At 35.9% G+C, this 24,618-nt stretch overlaps 1 protein-coding gene across 9 annotated transcripts in view; it reads right to left on the reverse strand.

Annotated features, from left to right (window-relative positions):
• TFDP2 (transcription factor Dp-2) overlaps positions 1-24,618 on the reverse strand; it is a 188,552-nt gene that overhangs the window by 103,857 nt on the left and 60,077 nt on the right. For 2 of the 9 annotated variants that reach the window (XM_082461280.1, XM_082461278.1), the window contains exon 5: positions 18,349-18,484. The exons of the other annotated variants lie outside the window; for them this stretch is intronic. The gene's annotated coding sequence lies outside the window, so the exon portion shown is untranslated. The remainder of the gene's footprint in view (positions 1-18,348; positions 18,485-24,618) is intronic. 9 annotated transcript variants of the gene reach the window in all.

Here is a 24,618-nt window from a genome sequence, read left to right on the forward strand (position 1 = left end):
GACCTCTGATCTCAAAGACATGATTTGAATTGCCTCTATCACTTGGGAAAGTTAGTTAACTGCTCAAAGCCTCAGTTTTCTCATCTCTAAAATGGGTGCAATAATAGTACTTATAAGGAGATTGTGAGGATTACATGAAATAATGAACACAAAGAGCTTAGCACAGTTCCTGGCAAATAGCACTCAAAACACAGCACACTTTTTATAATAAGTAAATTGACCTCTTCTTTCAGTGTTAATCCCTTGAAAATGCTGAAATTAAACAAGGTGGCAACTAAAATCAAATGGTACTTCAGAAAAAGAATCATGATAAAAAGAAAACAAAACACAAAAACATTAAAAGTAAATTACAGGGCTTCCCTGGTGGCGCAGTGGTTGAGAATCTGCCTGCCAATGCAGGGGACACGGGTTCGAGCCCTGGTCTGGGAAGATCCCACATGCCACGGAGCAACTGAGCCCGTGAGCCACAATTACTGAGCCTGCGCGTCTGGAGCCTGTGCTCCGCAACAAGAGAGGCCGCGACAGTGAGAGGCCCGTGCACCGCGATGAAGAGTGGCCCCGGCTTGCCACAACTAGAGAAAGCCCTCGCACAGAAACGAAGACCCAACACAGCCATAAATAAATAAATAAATAAATTTAAAAAAAGTAAATTACAGACCAATATCCCTCAAAAATTCTAAACAAAATTTTAGGAAACTAGTCCAAGAATATATAAAAAGGATAATACATATCATGCCTAAGTGGGGTTTATCCCAGGAATGCAATGTTGATTTAATATCAAAAAATCAATCAGTGTAATTCACCACCACGTATCAACAGAATGAAAAAGAAAAACTACACTATCAACAGATAAGGTATTTGACAAAATTCAACAACCATTCATGATAATAACTTTCAGCAGACAAGGAACAGATGGCAACCTCCTCAATGTGCTAAAAGGCAACAACAAAAAACGTTTAGCTGAAACTCACACTTAACGGTAAAAATATGAATGCTTTCCCCCTAAGATCAGGAACAGTGATGTCCACTTTCACTACTTAAACAGTGAACAGGAGTTTCAGCCAGTACAATAAGTCAAGAAAAGGGGGAAAAAGGCATAAAAATAAGGGAATAAGTAAAAGAGACAAAATGTTGGTCTATGCAGAAAATTCTATGGAATCTATAAAAACTTACTAGTAAACTAGTGAGTTTGTTAGCAAGGTCACAGGCAACAAGGTCAATATAAAAACAAAATCAACTCTTTTTCTATATTCTAGCAATTAAAAAATCAGAGATTGAAATAAAAAGATATAATTCATAATAATACCAGATATGAACATGAAATACTTAGGGATAAATTTAACAAAATATGTGCAAGGCCTGTACAATGAAAATTATAATATGTTGCTGAGACAAATTATAGAAGATTTAAATTAATGGGCAGATCAACCATGTTTATAAATTAGAAGACTCAATATTAAGTTGTCAAAGCTTTCCAAATTCATCTATAGATTCAATGCAATCCCAATCAAAATCTCAACAGGCAGTTCAGTAGAAATTTACAAGCTGATTCTATAATTTATATAAAAATGCCAGACTTAATATAGCCAAAACACCTTTGAAAAAGAACAGAGTTGGGGGACTTACACTACCTGATTTTAAGACTTAATATACAGCTACAGCAGAGTTTCTCAACCTTGGTACCAGTGACATTTTGGACTGGCTAATTCTTTGTGATGGGGAACCGTCCTGTGTACTGTAGGGTTTTTAGCAGCATCCTGACCTCTACCAGAGCAAATCCTCCGCACCCCAAGTTGTGACAATTAAAAATGCCTCCAGACACTGCCAAATATCTCATAGAGGGCAAAACTGCCCTTCACTGAGAACCACTAAGCTGTATAAGTATGGTGTGTTACTGTCATAAAGACAGATATTTAAATCAATGGAACAAAATAGGACCTAGAAATAGACCCTCAACTATGTATCAGTTGATATTTGACAAAGGCACAAAGCAATTCTATGGGGAAGGATAATCTTTTCAATAAATGATGCTGTAATGATTGGTTATTCGTATGTAAGAAAGATATACCTCACCCCTCACCTCAATCCATATGTAAAAATTTAATTCAAAACTTACCCCAAGCTTAAATTTAAGAGCCAAATCTATAAAACTCCAAGAAAAAAATATAAGCAAAAACATTAGTAATCTTGGGTTAGATGAAGATTTCTTAAATAGGACATAAAGAAGAACAAACTATTTTTTAAATTGACAAACTGCATATGGAAATAGAAAAGATGGGGAATTCCCTGGCAGTCCAGTGGTTAGGAACCGGTACTGTCACTGCAGGGGGCCTCGGTTCAATCCATGGTTGGGGAACTAAGATCCTAAGAGCCGCACGGTGCAACCAAAAAAAAAAAAATTTTTTTTAATAAAATAAAGAAAATAGAAAAGGTATTTGCTCTTCAAAATTTAATGTTAAGAAAATGAAAAGGCAAGCTACAGGTTGGGAGAAAATACTTGCAAAATATATATCTGATAAAGGACTTGTATCCAGAATAAGACAAACAAACCAATTTAAACATGGGCAAAAAAGTTTAAACTGTTATTTCAAAGAAGATATGCTGATGGCAAATAAGCATGTGAAAAGATGCACAACATCATTACTCACTGGGAAAATACAAATTAAAACCACACTGAGATATCATATAAACCCACTAGAATAGCTAACATGAAAAAAGACTGACTATATCAAGTGCTGACAAGGATGCAAGGCAACTAGAACTCTCATACATTGCTGATGGGATGACTGATTTGTACAGACACTCTGGGAAACATTTTGGTGATTTCTTATAAAGTTAAATATACACATACCATTGACCCAGCAATTCCACTCATAACAAAAACTTATGTCAACACAGAAGTTTGTATTTGAATGTTAATCATAGCAGCCTTATTCATAATAGTCGACAACTGGAAACAACACAAATGTTCATCAACTCATGGATGGATAAACAAATTGTGGTACATCCATACAATGGAACAAAAAAGAACTGACACACAACACAAATAAATCTCAAAAGCATCATCCTAAGTATTGATACAAGAGTCTAGACAGAAATGATATTAATAAAATATATAAAAATATTCTATATGGCTAAAAATAATTCTGATTTTCAGTAGCCTTTTTTTTGGTTACATGAATCATTGGCACTTACCATCTTCTGTTATTTAACTTATGTCTCCTTAAATCAACTACAAACCCTTCTGCCATAGGGGTTGCTGCGTATCTCTGTACAGCACTTCACAATACTAAAAATAATACCACATATTTGTCCATCAATCCACAGGCTGCATAATTCTCATTTAATAAAACAAGTGGAATGTACTATGCATACCACAATGCAGTCAGGATACCAGGATTCAAATCCCAGTTGACTACGTGGGTGACCTGTGGTGAGTCATCTAATCTATATGAAACTAAGTTTCCTTATTCATTAAAGTGAACAGCACTGGGGTAAAGTGGGGAAAGACAACGTTGGGGATTTGGGGTGGTACAACCAGCAATCCTAATATATGTGAGGCCAGTAAGGACGGAAACCTCTTGAGAAGCAAAGGGCCAAAAGTTACACTTGAACTTGATTTTTCAGAAGAACCACAGACTGAGAAAATGGGATCTCATGAGCCTTCTTACATTTTGGCTTTTAAGCAGGAGATATCACGAAAGTCACCACAGGGCAGAAAAATAATCATAGTAAACATCCACTTTTGATCCTTCAATGTAGTTTCCTTCCATCACTGGGAACAGGATCCAACAAGCACTACATATAGGGAAAATTAGCTATTTTAGACTGATATAAAACAAGTTAGTTTCACTCTATGGATATGTTGTTACCATAGTAATCCATCTCAATAAGAGAAATCACAGGATCAAATATTTTGTATGTGTGTTTGGCTGAGAATTTACAGTTGGTAGAATTATGAATGTCTATAAATCAAAAGCCAAAGTCGCTCAAAGAATTACAATATGGCGAGGCTGAGAGGCTTCATTAGGGTTTTGCTGTGTACCTACCATGGGCCAAAAACATGTGCAAGGTCACATGTGTACCATCTTCACAACTGCCCTTATCAGGTATCAGCTAGCTGTTTCAGAGGTGAGAAAATTGACATTCCGAAACACAATTTAGTAATTTGCCCATTAGTATGTGACATTAGTGTGGCAAGGCTAGGATTCAAACTCAGAGCTTTTGATTCCATGTCCTTACCACTACTTAAAGCCTAGTACCACTGTATAAAAGCCCAGCTTCCAATTACTGAAACTAGCACATTTCCTAGAAAATAGTAGGCTTAGTAATTTTGGGGGTTTTTCTAAGGGAGACAGGAGGCAGCTATGATCTAAGATAGGCAGGAAACAGGTATTACCTCCAGCTATCAGAAGGGGAAACTAAAGTTTATATATAAAGTGATAAAGCAAGTTTTTGAATCCTGGAATTCCTTGCCTTTTCTCTACACTAGTATTACTTTGACATTCGTCATGATAATGATGATGGTGAAGAGGACAAAAAGATGGAGGAGGAGAAAAAGTACACTGAATTATAAGGCCAAGTATTTTCCTTCTTTGAATAGCCTACGCATATTTACTGAGTACCTATAAAGGTCAAACACAGCACTTGGCACTGGGGATATATCGGTGAATAAACAAACAAGACGTAGTTCCTACCCAAGGGAAGTTTCACCCTAGTAGGAAGATACCGACAACTGAATAGATAATTAAAATATAGTGTGGATGCAAAGACAGGACAGCGCAGGGTGCCATAGGAGCACAGACGAGACAAATTAAACCCAGAGAGCCCAGAAGTAGGGCTCCAAGACATCCAGTTAAATCTGAATTTCAAATAAACAATGAATGCGTTTCCAGAGTATGCCCCTAATATTGTCCTGTATTTTTATTTGCTATATCCGGCAACCCTATGTGGGGATGATGTTTAGAAAAGTGTCTTAGAGAAAATGATACCTAAGATGGAAAATGAATTATCAGTATTACTTATCCCCAACAAATTTGGGGACCCCCACGCGGCGAGGATCTGAAACCCCCCGACGACAGCCAGGGGAAGAACTGAGGGCCCATTCCAAAAGCCGCATAAGTGAGCCGTCTTAGAAGCAGACGTTCCAGACATAGTCCAGCCCTCAGACGACGACAGCCCTGGCCGAGGGCTTGATTACAATACACGAGAGACCCTGAGGCGGAATCGTCCAGCTAAGCCACTCCTGGCCCTCAGAAACTGTGTGGGATAATAAATGTTTGTTGTGAGCTGTGAGGTTTCAGGGTAATTTGTTATGCGGCAACAGAAATGCTCTGCCCATCAGAGGAGTTCTGCACCCTGTAAGAATGGGCCTATGCTAGTACTCCATTGTGCTCATTCGTGGCTGAGAGCAGCCCCCATCAGTGTGGGTGGCCTCAACAAGAATGAGGTAGTGGATCCAGAGGGGCCACAGCTGCCACTGTCAGTCAGTTAACGCCTCCCTTCAAGCAGGAGATCTGAATGGTGTATTTCCACAGCCTCCATGGGATAGCAAAGTTTGTTAACGACAGCCTATCCTTTCTGAAACAAAATACTTTTAAAAGATCTTTCTAAAATTACAAAATAAAAAATATTTCTCTGAGATCAGCTTAGTCACTTAAGGGAACTGTGTGAAAACAGAAACACAAGCAAAATAAGAGAAAAAATTAGCAGAGCTAAGAAAACTCCAAATCTTGGTTCTCAGCTTGATTTCATGTACGTTAAGAATGGAAACTGCTCTGCCAACCAAGAAAATAGTTTGTTCCTGGGTGGGTTGTTTTGACTCTCCCATCCAGAAAGGAATTTCTGAAACTTAAGGATAATGTGCAACTGAAGAGCTGTGAACTGTGGTTAATCAACTAATCCAGAATTTCTAAGAGTATCTGTTGAAACAATTTGAGTGTTATGAATTCCATAAATTATTTTATTCCAAAAGATTAAGTGATTGCATTCTAATTATCTAATACGAATAGAAAAATCTCAGAGAAAGACATTTCCTTCCTTTTCCAAAAATACAGGATGAGTTGGAAGGGAGTAGGTAATAACAGTAGAACTAAATGTGGCTGCAGGGAGATGCTAGAAGCTTTCTTTGACCACAGGCCCCAGACTCAGCCCCCTTGGCTTTACATAATAAGGTTTTCTATCCAAACCATCTCAGAGGTCATATGCTATTATGACACATTATTCCCCAGGCCAGTTCAGCACCAACTGAGCTTAGTATGAGTTAATGCTGGAATCCTTTAAAGTCTGTGTTCCAGATATACCAGATGTTACTTTTCTCCTTATGGTTTGCAAAACAGTCACAATTATCTTAACAAGATCCCCAATTCAAATTTTACAGAAACTGAGATAAGGACACTGCCTTAAAAAACTTACCTCCCCAGGATAGTACAATTCACTGATTTAAATAAAGCCTGATCTAACCTATGTTTTCTAGAAATTTCGATGTGAATTAATATTTTTAAGTAAACTTTTAAATTTTATTTATTTATTTTATTAAAGTTAGTTGATTTACAATATTATATTAGTTTCAGGTATAAGCCGACAAGTTTTAAAATATCCAGTTCATTTAACAATCACCTTGGGATACTAATCCAAGAGAGAACACAGCGAACTAAACAAATAAAATCTAGACTACCTTTGAATTTGAGTATCTGATATTACAGAATAAAGCAACAGTTACTTAGATATTTTTATACAAAATTAAGTAGCAGTTTTATATATTTGCTTTGATCAATTATATAAAATTGAAACACACATTAAACAAAGCACTGAAGTTTCAGGTCTAAGCCCTGTGCATTTTCTTTGTAGCCACTCTAACACATATGGTTAAGATTTTCCAATGACTGTATCCAATGTTTCTCAACAACTGGGTTGGTTCATAGTGAGGTTTAAAGATCTGGAACCAAAAACCAAGGAAAGCTTTAAAAACTGGCAGCAAATAACAATTTCTAGAGGATTAGCTGTCTTTTCTAACTAAACAATACACTATAAAATTTTGTGATCCAAAGTAGAAGAGAGTTGAGGAAAAAAACATTCAACACAAAGCTCTTTAATGTCATCTAGGATAACAGATGCTGGTCAGACAGTTTCACTGTTCCTGATCTCTCTGCCTCTAGCTTTCTTTCCTCGTATTTGGAACTTCTTTTATTTTCCTCCTCTTAAAGCATTTTTTCCCCTAGTTCTCTTTGTTCGTAAGTATCCAATATATATTGTAGAATTTACTTCACTGATACACCTTAACTAATATTATGATAACACTAACCTTGTTTTTTATTTTAATGGGAATTTGAATAGACTCTCCCAAATTAGAACTATTAAAAAAAAAAAATCACTAAAATGTATAATATCTCCAGTGATTTCACGATTTTACCTTTCTCTCCTCTGACTTGTCTATGGGGTTATCTTGAGAAAAAGTTCCACTTTAAAAAATTCCACTAATAACAATTTTCTCTTATTCATTTCAAATACCCGTTTTTAAACTAAAGATCCAAAATTTGAGGGGAGTGGACAAGTGGAAACGCCAACAAAACCTGAGAAGAGAAAAACTTGATAGTGGAATTTTGTCTTTGTTTCATCCACTCAACAGATAGATGTTAAGCCCCTGTGAGTCACTTACGTAGCACTGTGCTAGGTACAAGTCCTACTTTGTCTCAAAAGCCTGCCACTACAATATAATTTTAAAGTACCAACGAGGCTAATAAGATTATACATATATAATTTACATATTATATATATAACCTGGATTTTTTTTTTACTGGAGAATTTAAATTATTTTGTGCTTTCCACCTTGTTCTAAAGACTCAGCCAATAGGAAGAAGGGAATAAATTCTGAGAACTATACTTTTAGAGTTAGGAATAAGGGTATCAGTGGATAAAACAGAAAGAAAATCAAGATGATAAGAACATTTCAAAGTTATCAAAGCTCTGAAAGTAATATAAAAATCTGTGTAGTCTGCAGAAATACAAAGCATCCTAAGAGACTACTACAAGCAACTCTATGCCAATAAACTGGACAACCTGGAAGAAAAGGACAAATTCTTAGAAAGGTATAACCTTCCAAGACTGAACCAGGAAGAAATAGAAAATATGAACAGACCAATCACAAGTAATGAAATTGAAACTGTGATTAAAAATCTTCCAACAAACAAAAGTCCAGGACCAGATGGCTTCACAGGTGAATTCTATCAAAAATTTAGAAAAGAGTTAACACCCATCCTTCTCAAACACTTCCAAAAAATTGCAGAGGAAGGAACACTCCCAAACTCATTCTATGAGGCCACCATCACCCTGAGAGCAAAACCAGAAAAAGATACTACAAAAAAAGAAAATTACAGACCAATATCACTCATGAATATAGGTGCAAAAATCCTCAACAAAATACTAGCAAACAGAATCCAACAGCACATTAAAAGGATCATACACCATGATCAACTGGGATTTATCCCAGGGATGCAAGGATTCTTCAATATACACAAATCAATCAATGTGATACACCATATTAACAAACTGAAGAATAAAAACCATATGATCATCTCAATAGATGCAGAAAAAGCTTTTGACAAAATTCAACACCCATTTATGATAAAAACTCTCCAGGAAGTGGGCATAGAGGGAACCTACCTCAACATAATAAAGGCCATATATGACAAACCCACAGCAAACATCATTCTCAATGGTGAAAAACTGAAAGCATTTCCTCTAAGATCAGGAACAAGACAAGGATGTCCACTCTCACCACTATTATTCAACATAGTTTTGGAAGTCCTAGCCACGGCAATCAGAGAAGAAAAAGAAATAAAAGGAATACAAATTGGAAAAGAAGAAGTAAAACTGTCACTGTTTGCAGGTGACATGATACTATACATAGAGAATCCTAAAGATGCCACCAGAAAACTACTAGAGCTAATCAATGAATTTGGTAAAGTTGCAGGATACAAAATTAATGCACAGAAATCTCTTGCATTCCTATACACTAATGATGAAAAATCTGAAAGAGAAATTAAGGAAACAATCCCATTCACCACTGCAACAAAAAGAATAAAATACCTAGGAATAAACCTACCTAGGGAGACAAAAGACCTGTATGCAGAAAACTGTAAGACACTGATGAAAGAAATTAAAGATGATACAAATAGATGGAGAGCTATACCATGTTCTTGCATTGGAAGAATCAATATTGTGAAAATGACTATACTACCCAAAGCAGTCTACAGATTCAATGCAATACCTATCAAATTACCAATGGCATTTTTTACAGAACTAGAACAAAAAATCTTAAAGTTTGTATGGAGACACAAAACCCTGAATAGCCAAAGCAGTCTTGAGGGAAAAAACAGAGCTGGAGGAATCAGACTCCCTGACTTCAGGCTATACTACAAAGCTACAGTAATCAAGACAATATGGTACTGGCACAAAAACAGAAATACAGATCAATGGAACAGGACAGAAAGCCTAGAGATAAACCCACGCACCTATGGTCAACTAATCTATGACAAAGAGGCAAGGATATACAATGGAGAAAAGACAGTCTCTTCAATAAGTGGTGCTGGGAAAACTGGACAACTACATGTAAAAGAATGAAATTAGAACACTCCCTAACACCATACACAAAAATAAACTCAAAATGGATTAGAGACCTAAATGTAAGACCGGACACTATAAAACTCTTAGAGGAAAACATAGGAAGAACACTCTTTGACATAAATCACAGCAAGATCTTTTTTGATCCACCTCCTAGAGTAATGGAAGTTAAAACAAAAACAAACAAATGGGACCTAATGAAACTTAAAAGCTTTTGCAAAGCAAGGGAAACTACAAACAAGACGAAAAGACAACCCTCAGAATGGGAGAAAATATTTGCAAATGAATCAATGGACAAAGGATTAATTTCCAAAATATATAAACAGCTCATGCAGCTCAATATTAAAAATATGACCCAATCCAAAAATGGGCAGAAGACCTAAACAGACATTTCTCCAAAGAAGACATACAGATGACCAAGAAGCACATGAAAAGCTGCTCAACATCACTAACTATTAGAGAAATGTAAATCAAAACTACAATGAGGTACCACCTCACACCAGTTAGAATGGGCATCATCAGAAAATCTACAAACAACAAATGCTGGAGAGTGTGTGGAGAAAAGGGAACCCTCTTGCACTGCTGGTGGGAATGTAAATTGATACAGCCACTATGGAGAACACTATGGAGGTTCCTGAGAAAACTAAAAATAGAATTACCATATGACCCAGCAATCCCACTACTGGGCATATACCCAGAGAAAACCATAATTCAGAAAGACATATGCACCCCAATGTTCACTGCAGCACTATTTACAATAGCCGGGTCATGGAAGCAACATAAATGCCCATCAACAGACGAATGGATAAAGAAGATGTGGTATATATATACAATGGAATATTACTCAGCCATAAAAAGCAACGAAATTGGGTCATTTGTAGAGACTGTCATACAGAGTAAGTCAGAAAGAGAAAAACAAATATCGTACAGTAACACATATATGTGGAACCTAGAAAAATGGTACAGATGAACTGGTTTGCAGGCAGAAATTGAGACACAGATGTAGAGAACAAACATACGGACACCAAGGGGGGAAAGCAGTGGGGGGGGGGTGATGAATTGGGAGATTGGGATTGACATTTATATACTAATATGTATAAAATGGATAACTAATAAGAACCTGCTGTATAAAAAAATAAATAAAATTAAATTAAAAAAAAATTTTTTAAATCTGTGTAGTGCTTTAAAAGTATTGAGTCTAGTAATGTTCCTGATTACAATCGCCAACAGTCTATCAACTTATCTGTCTTTGCCAAAAAAATTTAAACTCATTCTACTGAAGAATTTTCATATGAGAACATAACTTCAATTATAATATAAGTTAATAGGAAAATAAAATTCAATTACGAAAATACACTTGACAGACTTGGTATTTTACGATTATATTGTGAGATCACTAATTGTAATATCCCCAAACTGAAAACTACCTAAATGCCCAATTGCATTAGAATGAATAAATAAATTATGGTTTAATCACACAATGGAATATTACATAACAATGAGAAAAGATCAACTACAACTACATACAATATGGATGAATCTCACAAACATGTTGAGCAAGAAAAGCAAGTCACAAAGAATAAATGTTGCATGATTCCATATGTAAAGCACCAAAACAGACAAAAATAGTCTATCCTGTTAGAGGTCAAGACAGCACTTAGCCTTCAAGGGGAGCACAAAGCATGCTTCTGGGGTGCTGGTATTTTGCTTCTAGTTTCGAGTGCTGGTTTGTGAAATTTCACTGAACTGTACACCTGTATTTGTACTTTTCTCTATATATTTCAACTAAAACTTTATATATATGTGTGTGTGTGTGTAAATATACGACATGAATATTTTCATTACAAAATACCCCATTTTGGATACATTACAAAATGCAGAAAATATATAGTACCAATCAATCATAATCTCATGTTCTAAAAGATACCTGTAATTTGATGTATTTCCTCATTTTTCTAAAAATGTCACATAGTTAAGAACATAGAATACATACAATTTTACTTAAATGTGAGAGGTTAAATTATATCAAAACATACCTACATAAAATAATTATGTATATTAAGCATTTTCTATTTTCAAAATGTTTTTCTTCATAAGCAAAATATGACTACAAATTTAGCTATCATATACATACATACACAATTTACTTTAAAATCACCTAGTAATATACTTCTGTGTGTGAGCTACTTTTTTGCTATTTACAAACAATGCTATGATAAATATCTCTGTCTTTGTCTATATTAATTATAAGTCAAAATTTACTTCCTTAGGAGAGATACCTAGAGATAGAATTACAAGAGCCAATGTTTTTGCATTAAAATTAGCAAAAGATAAAATACTGCTATAACATGAGGACAGAGGTTTGAAAAAGCAACAAAATGGATAGCCTATCCTCCTTTCTTCACTCGTCTTTTCTTTTAGAAGTGCTCCTTAGGCAGTAGGGTCCTTTCGTAAAGCAAAAATCTGTGGTTTGAAATTCTAAGACGTGAGGCTTGATGATACTGCAGTACTAGACACATAGAAGGTACTGGAAAAAGTTTTCTGAATTGAGTGAAAAATCTTAGGCAGAAAAGTCAGTCTGATTCTACCTTTTGCTTAATCCCCACTTCTTCTACATACCCTTAGAGTAGTAATTCTCCAAGTGTGGTCCAGGGCTAGCAATATCAGCTTCACCTAGGAACTTGTTAGAAATATGAATTCTCAGACCCCACCCCAGACCTACTGAATCAGAAACTCTGGAGTCAATCTTTATGAGATGCCCTCCAGGTGATTCTGTTGCTTGCTAAAATTTAAGAACTACTGGACTAAAGCACTCTAAACCTCCAGGCATACTAAGAAAACATCACCTTTATTAATCAGGGAATGGAAAAAAGATAAATAATTTTTAGAAACTATTATTCTAATTGCACTTTGCTCATCTGAGAGACTGAGGGTCTTCGTGATAGATAAGTGTTTTCATCTTCTGTTCCACTTCTTTTAGATTTGTGATTTACATGTCTGCAGTGTCAGTCATGCTACTCGTCACACTTTAATGGGTCCCAAATGGACTCACTAAAGGGGATGTAAAGGATGTCACTGAAGAAAGGGATGACAAAACAGTTCCTGGCTTATTCTGAGATATGCCAAAAATTGGATTTAATTAGTTTCACAGGCAGAAAATGAACGAAGTAATTTGTATTACCAGTAAATCCTGATAGCAATTTCCTTTTACTTCAAAATACAGTTTGTAATTAAATGTATTCAGGCTGGTCTTTTTCAATAATTTAACCAGCAACTTGCAGACATTTTCTACATAATTGATACAATGACAAGGAAAGGCTCAAATATCAAAGGAACACTGAAGGAAGTAAAGGAGAAGAGAATTAATATTTTATTGAGCACCCACTACATGCTAAGTATTATGCATAAAGCTTTACACATGAGAGTTAAATGAGAAAATCTGATCCCTCCAAGGTAGGTATTACAATCACCAAAGCACAAATGTGAAAATCAGACAGAGAGATTTAGTATATTTTCGATGTTATCAATTGTAGATCTAGTAAATAGCAAAGCTGAAATTTGAAGCTCTGCTTCAATGATTCCAAAACCTGAGCCTTTTCAAATATATCAAACTTACTTTACAACATGAAGCAAAATACAATGTGTTTTCATTAGAATGAATTAAAAACTCCTAAAGAAATACAGTTAGTAAAATTTTAGCAAATTTTATTAGTTTTCCTATTTAGTATTTTTTAAAGACACAGCTTTAGAAAAGAATATTTTAGCTACCATTTTTATTTACTATGTAATTTATAAAGAAGAGGAGAAACCAGGTTAAATGCAGAAGAGGCAATTTAGTCTTTCCTAAATAACATTTGCAATTTAAATTGCCAAAACACTGTGCTGGCAACAAAGCTGTTAAACAACTTTAAGGCATGACTTTTGATATTTTGCTTTTAGATTTGGCAACTCATGCAAATTTTATGTTGGTCATAAACAAGATAAATTTAAATGAGGAAATTCAAAAAAAGAAAACATTTAAGAAGTTGATTTTAGAACTAAATTCCAATTGACAATCAAAATGATCATCTTCCCTTAGTGCTGTGGGTTTGAAATTAACCAGTACCAAAAGTTGTTACCAATAGTAAGCAAGATGGCTAGCTAAGTTAAAGGTGTGGAAAAGTTTTCTTCTAGAAGACAGTGAGCCATATAGGAATAGGAAATAAAAACAGGCAATTAGATCAACTCCATTTTCCAACTACCTAGCAAATAACAAATCACATAAAGAAGGACCTTTTAACATCAACAGTATTCTACTCTGCCAACTAAGTTACAAGCTGATTCACTGAAAATGAACTTTGAAATACTACAGAAGCAAGACTGCAGATATCCTTTCCTCCAAAAAGAATAATATCCATTTATCATACTTTCATAAGAAATAGTGACTAGTTATTTCAAGATATTAAAAATAGGTATCATCATGTCACGCTCTATAATAAAGCAATTTATATTAACTATCAGAATAGAGAATAAAAATTTATATTAAAAAATGGGAAAAAAAGCCATTTTATTTGGTCTCAGGTACAACATACTGTGTTATCAAAATTATTTATAAATCTACAACATGCAATCAAAACACAGAACAAAGTTATGTAATTCTACCTAACCACAATATACATTGCAAAAGCAGTTAACAGGAAGATAAAAGATGTAGTAAGCACAGTCTATTTAAAAACATTTTAATTTTTCCTTTATTTTTTGTTTTAAATCAGGAACTTAACTTTTATTTCTAAAAGATAATTCTTATTTAATTTTAGTATTTAATTATGTAGTATGGTAAACTAAACATGATTACTGAAATAAAACTTACCTTGTAGATAAACACAAGAGAAAAAAAGATCAGAAAAATACAAGAGAGAAAAAGATCAGATGGCACGGGTCCTACAGGAAAAGCAAGCTACTGGACTGAACAGGTTGATAAAACTACTTGTAGAATGGATTAGTCTATTATCAGATCATTAAGATATTTTTAAATATCCTGAAACCAAATTCAGATTCAAAAGGCAAAGCCAGAACCATTCACTGTGTTTATTAAAATACAATCTCTCAGTAAGCCTCACACAGCAAGAGAGGCCAAACTTACCCTAACATGACCTCAGATTTAGAAGCCTGCCAAAGAATTTTCATAGAAATAGCAACCAAATGTTGCTTATACCTACTGTTCAAAGTAATATAAAATAAAACAAAGCTTACTAGATATTTGAGGACTTAAATCTGTGAAGTAAAATTAAAAAAAAAAGGGGGGGCAAACGTTAGCAGCCTTTTTAATGAAACATATATAACTCCAAAATATACAAGCTACTCTATTTTTAAGATTTTGAGTACTGAAATAATCTCTAACACCAGTTCCTTACCCTTTCACCTTTCCAGCTCCTTTTAAACTTTTTCTCATCAAGAAAGGTAAGTTCTCACATTCCCTTCTTAGCAAACATGCATTCATATGGTCCCTATAAGGAGTCATTCCAGCAACACTTTTGGGAAAACTCTGAATTCCTTCTCTTTCTACTGCCTTACCCACAAAATGCTTTCTTTTATTCCTGTTTCCAGGCTGTGAAGATCTTTTCAAAAAATGTTACAAAACCTGAACAATTGGTTCCACTATAAACGTTATGTACTCTGTCTAACCTCAACTGGTTCCCTGCTGTTACACAGGGATTCCAGAATCATCTCTAGATTATAAGTGGTTAAAAATAGTACAAAACAGGCTCTGATCAACAATACTCTCCAAATGGAGAATTCATAAGCTCCTCTCAAAATTAAGTGGTGTTAGGCTTCCCTGGTGGCGCAGTGGTTAAGAATCCGCCTGCCAGTGCAGGTGACACAGGTTCAAGCCCTGGTCCGGGAAGATCCCACATACCACAGAGCAACTAAGCCCGTGTGCCACAACTACTGAGCCTGCGCGCCACAACTACTGAGCTCACGTGCCACAACTACTGAAGCTTGCACGCCTAGAGCCCATGCTCTGCAACAAGAGAAGCCACCACAATAAGAAGCCCGCGCACCTCAACGAAGAGTAGCCCCCGCTCGCCGCAACTAGATAAAGCCCACGTGCAGCAACAAAGACCCAACGCAGCCAAAAATTAATTAATTAATTAATTTTTTAAAAAATTAAGTGCTGTTTATGCAAGGAATCCAAAGTTTTTGAGACATGTAAAAATCAATCAATGTAGTTCACCATATTCAATGGGCTATAATTACTCCCACCATATATAATCACTGCAATAGGTGCAGAAAAAGAACATTTACCAAAATCCACCATTCATTATCAAAACACTCAGAAAACTTAGAAGGGAAACTTACTCAACCAGATGCAGGGTGGCGCTATGAAAACTCTACCAGCTAATATCATACCTAATAATAAAAGACTTAATACTTTCCTCCTAAGATCAGGAACAAGGCAAGGATTTCTGTTCTCTCCATTTCTACTCAACCTTGAACTGGAAGTCCTAATCAGTGACATTAGGAAAGAAAAGGAAATACAAATTGTAAAGGAAAAGTTAAACTTTTTATTTACAGATGACATGAGAGTATATAAGGAAAATCCTAAAAAAATCTACAAAAGAATTACTAGAAATAAGTTTCACAAGGGAGCAGGCTACAAAAACCAACTGTGTGTCTACATACTAGCAAAGAACAACTGGATATTGAAATTAAAAATACCATTTACAGGGACTTTCCTGGGAGTCCAATGGTTAAGACTCCACACTTCCACTGCAGGGGGCACATGCTTGCTCCCTGGTCAGGGAACTAAGACCCCACATCCCACATGCCACACAGCGTGGCCAAAAAAAGAAAAGAAGAAAAAAAGACACCACCAATAACAAAAATATCATTTACAAAAAAAAAAAAATCCTGGAACTAATACATGATTATAGCAAGGTTGCAGGATACGAGGTTAATAAATAAAAGTCAACTGCTTTCTTATATACCAGCAATGAATGACTGGAGTTTGAAACTACAAACAAACACAAGTCCATTTACATTAGCACCAAAAAATGAAATACTTAAGGATATATCCAATAAATATGTATAAGATCTATATGTGGAAAACTACCAAATTGTGATGAAAGAAATCAGAGATCTAATTAATGGAGAGAGAAGTCCACGTTTATGCATAGAAGAATTAATATTGTTAAGATGTCAGTTATTCCCACTGATGTACAGAGTCGATGCAATCTCAATCAAAATCCCAGCAAGTTATTTTGTGGATATCAACAAACTGATTCTAAAGTTTATACGGAGAGGCAAAAGACCCAGAACAGCCAACACAATATTGAAGAAGAAAAGTTGGAGGACTGATACCACCCAACCTCAAGACTCACAGTCATCAAGACAGTGTGGTATCAGCAAAAAAAATAAGAAAATAGATCAGTGGAATAGAATAGAGAGCCCAGAAAAAGACCTACACAAATACCTTCAACTAGACTTTGACAAAGGAGCAAAGGCAATTCAATGGAGAAGGGACAGTCTTTTCAACAAATGAGGATGGAACAACCAGACATCCACATGCAGGAAAAAAAAAAAGAATTTAGACACATACTTTACACCTGTCACAAAATTAACTCAAAATGGATCACAGACCTAAATGTAAACTGTAAAACTCCTAGAAGAAAAATAAGAGAAAAATCTAACTGACCTTCAGTGTGGTAATGACTTTATAGATACAACACCAAAAAGTGTGATCCATGAAAAAAAAAAAAAAAAAATGAGGCTTTAATGTTGGACTTCATTAAGATTAAAACTTCTCTGTGAAAGATACTGTTTCTCTAACTACCAGATAAGGAACGTCAAGTCTTTGTGTATCCTTACAAGAAACATGATACGTGTGTTTGTATGTCACTGCTTTTTAAACAAATGGTTATTCGGCACATTGTTCTGCAATTTTCTTTTGTTAACTTAATAATGTGTCTTTGTAGATCATTCCATATTTGTACATAGCTTTCTCACTCCCAATTTTACACCTGCATAGTACTGCATGATATGTATTGAACATAATTTATTTAGCCAGATCTTACTGATGGATTTACACTGTTGCCAATATTTTGCTATTACATACAATACCGCAAAGATTAAATGTTATTTCCCAAATTTATAAACATATCAGTAGAATACATTCCTAAAATTGGGACTGCTTGGTCAAAGGAAATGTGAATGTTAAATTAATAAATACTGTGAAATTGCTTCCCATAAAGGTTATGCTCCCACCAGCAGTATAAGAGAGCACATTATCCTACACCCTTGACAACAGTGTTTTATCAAACTTCTTAATACTCGCCAGCCTTATAGAGTGAAAAATGGTACTCAAGTGTAATTTTAAATTACGTATGGTTTGTGAATGAGGTAGAGTGCCTTTTTATCTGTGTTAAGAACCATTAATATTTTTCTGTGAACTGTTTATTCATAAGTTTTGCCCATTTCCTAAAAATTGGATTGTTGGGTAGATTGTTCCTTTCATCACAATACAATATTTCTCTTTGTCCCTTTAATAGATTGAGGCTGTTAGTATATTTATTTAGTATCAATATTGTTTTGCTCATGGTACATCTTTGGCCATTTTTTTGTTTTTAATCTTCCTTAGATTCAAGACTTGTGAATATATTTTTAGTTCGAAAACAACTTTCTCGGTGTTCCAACTGTATCCTCTTGAGAGCTTCCATTCTTCTTTCTTCCTGTCATGCTTTCTCTTACCTTTTCCATTAGTTCTGCCCCCATAGGAGGAATCTGATTATCCAGGGATATTCCCTCTTTTGAGTTGCTGCATACCTTTTAGTAGGTTGTCATTTCCACAGCTGTAGGCTACTGCAATCTCTTGGACAGTGCAGAACTGGCAGTGAGTAAAAGATACACATATTTTCAATCTGATGTGCAAGCAATGAAGGAGCTGGCAAGGTGGCACTGCTAGCTCTGCTGAGGACATAAAGGAGCAAGAGGAGGATACACGGCAGGGCTCATCTACCTGCAGGGACACAAGCAATTTAGCCCACAGCAGCTGCCCGAGAAACGCATACAGCTTACAGGCAAATATGGCCTCTTTCACATGCCAGAACCACCCAAAGATATATAGCCCAAGAAACAGCATGTACTGCTCAGATAATGAAGGAATCCCTGATCTTCAACAAAGGTTCCGCTGGGCTTTCAACACTATAATGAAGCCCTGAGTTACAGTATGTTTTTCTTTCATTTTAAAAAATAATACAGGGCTTCCCTGGTGGTGCAGTGGTTAAGAATCTGTTTGCCAATGCAGGGGACATGGGTTCAATCCCTGGTCCGGGAAGATCCCACATGCCGCGGAGCAACTAAGCCCATGCGCCACAACTACTGAGCCTGCGCTCTAGAGCCCGTGAGCCACAACTACTGAGCCCACGAGCCACAACTACTGAACCCGAGAGCCACAACTACTGAATCCAAGAGCCACAACTACTGAAGCCCACACACCTAGAGCCCATGCTCTGCAGCAAGAGAAGCCACCACAAGGAGAAGCCCACACACCACCATGAAGAGTAGCCCCCGCTCGCCGCAACTAGAGAAAGCCCGCGCACAGCAACGAAGACCCAACACAGCCATAAATAAATAAATAAATAAATTTATGATAAAATAAAATAAAAAATAATACACAATTACATGATTTATGACAAGGATATATGAATACTCAACTGCTTTCGAATCCTCTGCAACTCGCCTGGCTATGGCAGAATATAATCATCTTCAGGCTTGTTCTTATTTTAATTAATTATGTAACTTTTAGACCTCCAACTCTTAGATAGATGCCCTAAGACAAAAAGCTCAGAAACCTTCCTCACTGAATACCTTAACACTTTGTTTCAAAAAGCATTCAAAGTAAGTTCCTTCTTTATACGTTTCTCAAAGGTTAGATAAATAAATATTTGCATTAAAAGTCTGGAAATGCTATGGCAAAACAAGCTCTTGCAGTTCAATGTTTACTTAGTATGCAAAAGGGAAGGGAGGGGAGGGATAAATTAGGAGTTCGGGATTAGTAGATACAAACTACTATATATAAAATAGATAAACAACAAGGTCCTACTGTATAGCACAGGGAACTATATTCAATACCTTGTAATAACCTATAATGGAAAATAATATGAAAAAGAATATATTTATATGTATAACTAAATCACTTTAATGTACACCAGAAACTAACACAATGTTGTAAATTAACTATATTTCAATAAAAAATAAACTTTTAAAAATTTACTGAGTACATATAACTGCGCTAGATGTCAAGCTAGACTCTAAAGACAAAAATATGAAAAAAGACCCTGGGCTGCCCTGGTGGTGCAATGGTTAAGAATCCGCCTGCCAGTGCAGGGGACACAGGGTCGAACCCTGGTCCAAGAAGATCTCACATGCCGCGGAGCAACTAAGCCTGCGAGACACAACTACTGAGCCCACGTGCTGCAACTACTGAAGCATGCGCACCTAGAGCCCGTGCTCAGCAACAAGAGCCTGTGCTCACCACAACGAACAGAAGCCCCCGCTCGCCACAACTAGAGAAAGCCCGCACACAGCAACGAAGACCCAACACAGCCAAAAATAAAATAAATAAAACATAAATAAATTTATATACATAATAAAAAGACCCTGCCCTTAAAGAGCTCAGTCTAGTAAAAAAAGAAAGGACAATCTTATAAAGAAACACAATATAATGTGATAAGGACAATAATAAAGTATGTACAGGGTCCAAAGGTTAACACAAAGGAGGCTCAGTAACAAGGAGGTACAGAAGAATTCGTGCTCAGCTAGATTTTAAAGCATAAACAGGAATTTGCCCAGTGGCCAAGGGAATTATAGGTAGAAGGAAAGACACACGTTCTTTCAACAAAGTTCCAGTTTGGGACAGCTACTATGGAATAGTTACTTTGAAATATCTATTCTAGAGAAACAGTGATGAATAAGATAAAAAGTCTCTGACTTCATGGAGTCAGGTGGGGATCAATAAGTAAATCAGTAAATTAAAGTCCAGTGTGATAAATACTGCAATTGGGATAAGCAGAGACTATTAGAGGCTTATGGGCCAATTGGGTATAAGACCTAAACTTAGATGCTAGGAATGAACAGAAATTAGCCAGGTGAAATGTATTTCTATCAGGAGTGAAGTGAGGATGCTGTCAGAGAGGTATGGCATTATAGGTACAGAGAAGAGAATACAGAAAGACAGAGAGAGAGAGAGAAAAGGGAGGGGAGGGGAGGGGAGGGAGAAGAGGGACAGACAGAGAGAATGTAGTTCAGTGTGGCAGAAGCATAAATGTCTGAGATAAGGCTAAAGATGAAAGCAAGAACCGTATCATGAAGGATCTTTTAAACTGGAGTTTGGACTTTATCTTGAGGGCAATAAGGAACAAAAAATGTTTTTTTAACTTGGGAAGACTTGTTCAGATTTGTGTTTGAGAAAAAGTATGTAGCTATAGTACAGTGAATGAAACAGAAAGAAATAAAATCTCAAAGCAAGAAAAATAGCTACAGTAATCCAGGAAATAGTTTATAGTAGTCTGAACTAAGATAATAGCAATGGAATAAAGAAAGTGGGTGGGGAGAACTGAGGTATTTAGCTGGAATCAACAAGTCTTGTAAGTGCTGGAATCAACAAGTCTTGTAAGTGATTTGACTGGGAGTAGAGAGGTCAAAAAGGAGTCAAAGATGATGCTTCAGTTTCTGGTTTGGGCAAAGGGTGAAAGGTACTACTGTACTTACTATCCAGTAAGATAAAGAAAAGGGAAAAGTAGGTTTTGACAGGGTGAAATAATCACTTTAATTATGGACAGATTGAGTCTGAGATGCATATAAGTTATTCAAATGAAGGTGTCCCATAAGCAGTTAAATATACAAAAACTCAAGACAAAGGTTTGGGCCGGAGGTACAGATTTGAGAATCAACCATATACAAAGTAAAAGCAGTGAGAATAGACGAAATTGCCTAGGGAAAATCTACAAGGTGAGGGAAAAAAAACTAAGACAAAAACCCCATGGAACACTAACATTTAGAAGACAAACAAAAGAAGAGCTAGGAGAGTAGACTGAAGGGAACGGCCAAAAAGGAAGATGAAAATATTAACAAGAGGAAAAGGAGTAAGCACTTAATGAATGCTTACTATGTGCTAGGTGTTGTACTAAGTGATTTACGTACACTACCTCATTTAATCCTTACATACCCTATGAGCAATTTACCATTATTATCTGCATCGTTACAGATGTGGACATTTTGGCTTAGAGAGATCACCTTGCTCAGATTTACACATTTGGTGGAGTATAGGAAGTGCAACCAAGATGACACCCTCATCCTCCAGAGCCCTTGTTCTTAACCGCTACACTGTACTGCTTCCTATAAGACTTAAAAAGTGTGGTATCACAGACACAAAGAAAAACAGTGATTCAAAAAGAAAGACACCACCCCAGTAACGACGAGCTCGCTTAGCAGCAAGACCTTGATTTCTAACAACATTCTCTATAAATAGGAATCAGGACTCTTTCGGAAAATGGCTGATCTGAGGAATGGGCAGGAAATATGTCAAAGGGACACAGAAAAGCAACTGAACACTCCCAATGGCCATAGTCCTAACAATCTGAGCAAAAACACTGAAGTAGTATTGGACTATGACCCAGACTATACACTAAATATCCATGAGTCCACACTGGTATAGAGAAAGAATTAACTAACTAACTAACTAAGTAAATGCAGGAGAAGAGACAAATCTAGGGTGGAAGAATTCCAAACAAATCATGTAGATACTCACAACTCAAAGAAGTGGAGCAAACTCTCCACTCCTCAAGTGTGGGCTCCACATAATGACTTCCTTCCAAAGACAATGGTATGGAAAGGGGGAAGGGGTAGAGAGTACCTTTACAGTAGAGAAACAGGACAAACACTACATCAGCCAAGTGACCAAGTTTCACACCAATAATGATAAGTCATGTTGATACCCTTAATATGTTGTGATGAAAATGGCCCTTTATCTCTGTGGTCTTTCTCTCAAAAACCTATAACCCCAATCTAAGTATGAGAAAAACAATTAGAAAAATCCCAATTCAGGGACATTCTACAAAATACCTAACCAGTACACCTCAAAACTGTCAAGTTATCAAAAACATGGAAAGTCAGACTTCCAGTATCTCAGGATACTGTCACAGCCAAAAGAGGCGAAGGAGGCATGATCATGAAATGTAATGTGGTATCCTGAATGCTCTCCTGCAACAGAAAAAGGACATTAGCTACAAACTAAGGAAGTCTGAATAAAGTATGAACTTCTATTCATTATAATGTATCAATATTGGTTCATTAATTATAAAATCTGTACTAGAATAATGTAGGATGTTAACAGTAGGGAAACTGAGTGAGGGGTTTATGAGACCTCTCTGTACTATTTCTGTGATTTCTCTGTAAACCTAAAACTGTTCTAAAATTAAAAGGTTATTTCTAAGGGGGGGGGGCACATTAACTGTGCCAAAAGCTGATAAACCGAAAACAAAAAAAGACAAAATCAAGGGCAGTTTCAATGGATTAATGGAGTCAAAAGTCAGATTACATTGGGCAGAGAAATGAATGAAAGCTGAGAATGGGACTGTAAGTGTATAGCTTCTTCCAAGAAGTCTGATAATGATGGGGAGAACAAATGAGAGCTGGAAGTAGAGATTAAGTTGAAGAAAATGTTTTTTGTTTAAATCAAGGTATAATTCACATACCCCAAAATTCACTGATTTCCAGTATACACACAAGGTTGAATAGCTACAACCACTATTTCCAGAACATTTTCATGACTTCAAAAAGAAATGGTAAAATTAAAGAAGGCTTAGACAAGTCGAATATGTTCACAAATAAGAAGACATAGCATTGTTAAGATGTCAATAAAACCAAAGTGATTTAGAGATTCAATGCAATCTCTATCAAAAATCTAACAGCCTTTTCCACAGAAATAGAAAACATAATCTTCAAATTCATGTGGAATTGCAAGAGATCCTAAATAGCCAAACAATCTCGAAGAAGAATAAAGTAGGAGGACTCACACTTTTTGACTCTGAAACATACTACAAAACTACAGTAATTAAAACATTACAGTATTGACATATGGACAGACATATAGACCAATGGAATAGAATAAAAAGTCCAGAAATAAATCCTCACATATATGGCCAACTGATTTTTGACAAGGGTACTAAGACCATTCAATGGTCAAAGGACAGTCTTTTCGACAAGTGGTACTGGGAAAACTGGATATCCTTATGTCAGTTTGACCCTGACTTTGTATCATATACAAAAATTAACTCAAAATGGATCAAAGACCTAAACCTAAGAGCTAAAACTTTAAAATTCTCAGAAGAAAACATTGGGGAAAATTTTCGTGACACTGGATTTGGCAACCATTGAATGGAAATGACACCAAAAGCACAGGCAATAGCAGAAAAAATAGATTAATTGGACTTCATCAAAACAAAGAAGTTTTGCACATCAAAGGATACTATCAAGAAAGCAAAAAGACAACCTGATGAATGGGAGAAAATTTTTGCAAATCATTTCTCTCATAAGGAATTAATATCCAGAACATATAGAAACTTCTAGAACTCAACAACAAAAAACAAATAATCCAATTCAAAAATGGGCAAAAAGACTTGAATAGACATTTCTTCAAAGAAGATATGTGAATAGCAAATAAGCACATGAAAATACGCTCAATATTACTAGTCATTAGGGAAATGCAAATCAAAACCACAATAAGACATCACTTCACACCTGTAACGATGGCTATAATAAAAATAAGTTAAGTGTTGGCAAGAATGTGAAGAAACTGGAACCCTTGTGCACTGCTGATGGGAATGTAAAATGGTACAGCTGCTGTAAAGATCGAAACGGCAATTCCTCAAAAAATTAAAGATAATTCTATTATTCGACCCATGTGACATGTGACCCAGCAATTCCGCTTCTAGGAATATATCCGAAAGAACTAACAGC

The sequence above is a fragment of the Balaenoptera physalus genome (assembly GCF_965194825.1).
Source record: "Balaenoptera physalus genome assembly, chromosome: 4".
NCBI classification, from domain to species: Eukaryota; Metazoa; Chordata; class Mammalia; order Artiodactyla; family Balaenopteridae; genus Balaenoptera; species Balaenoptera physalus.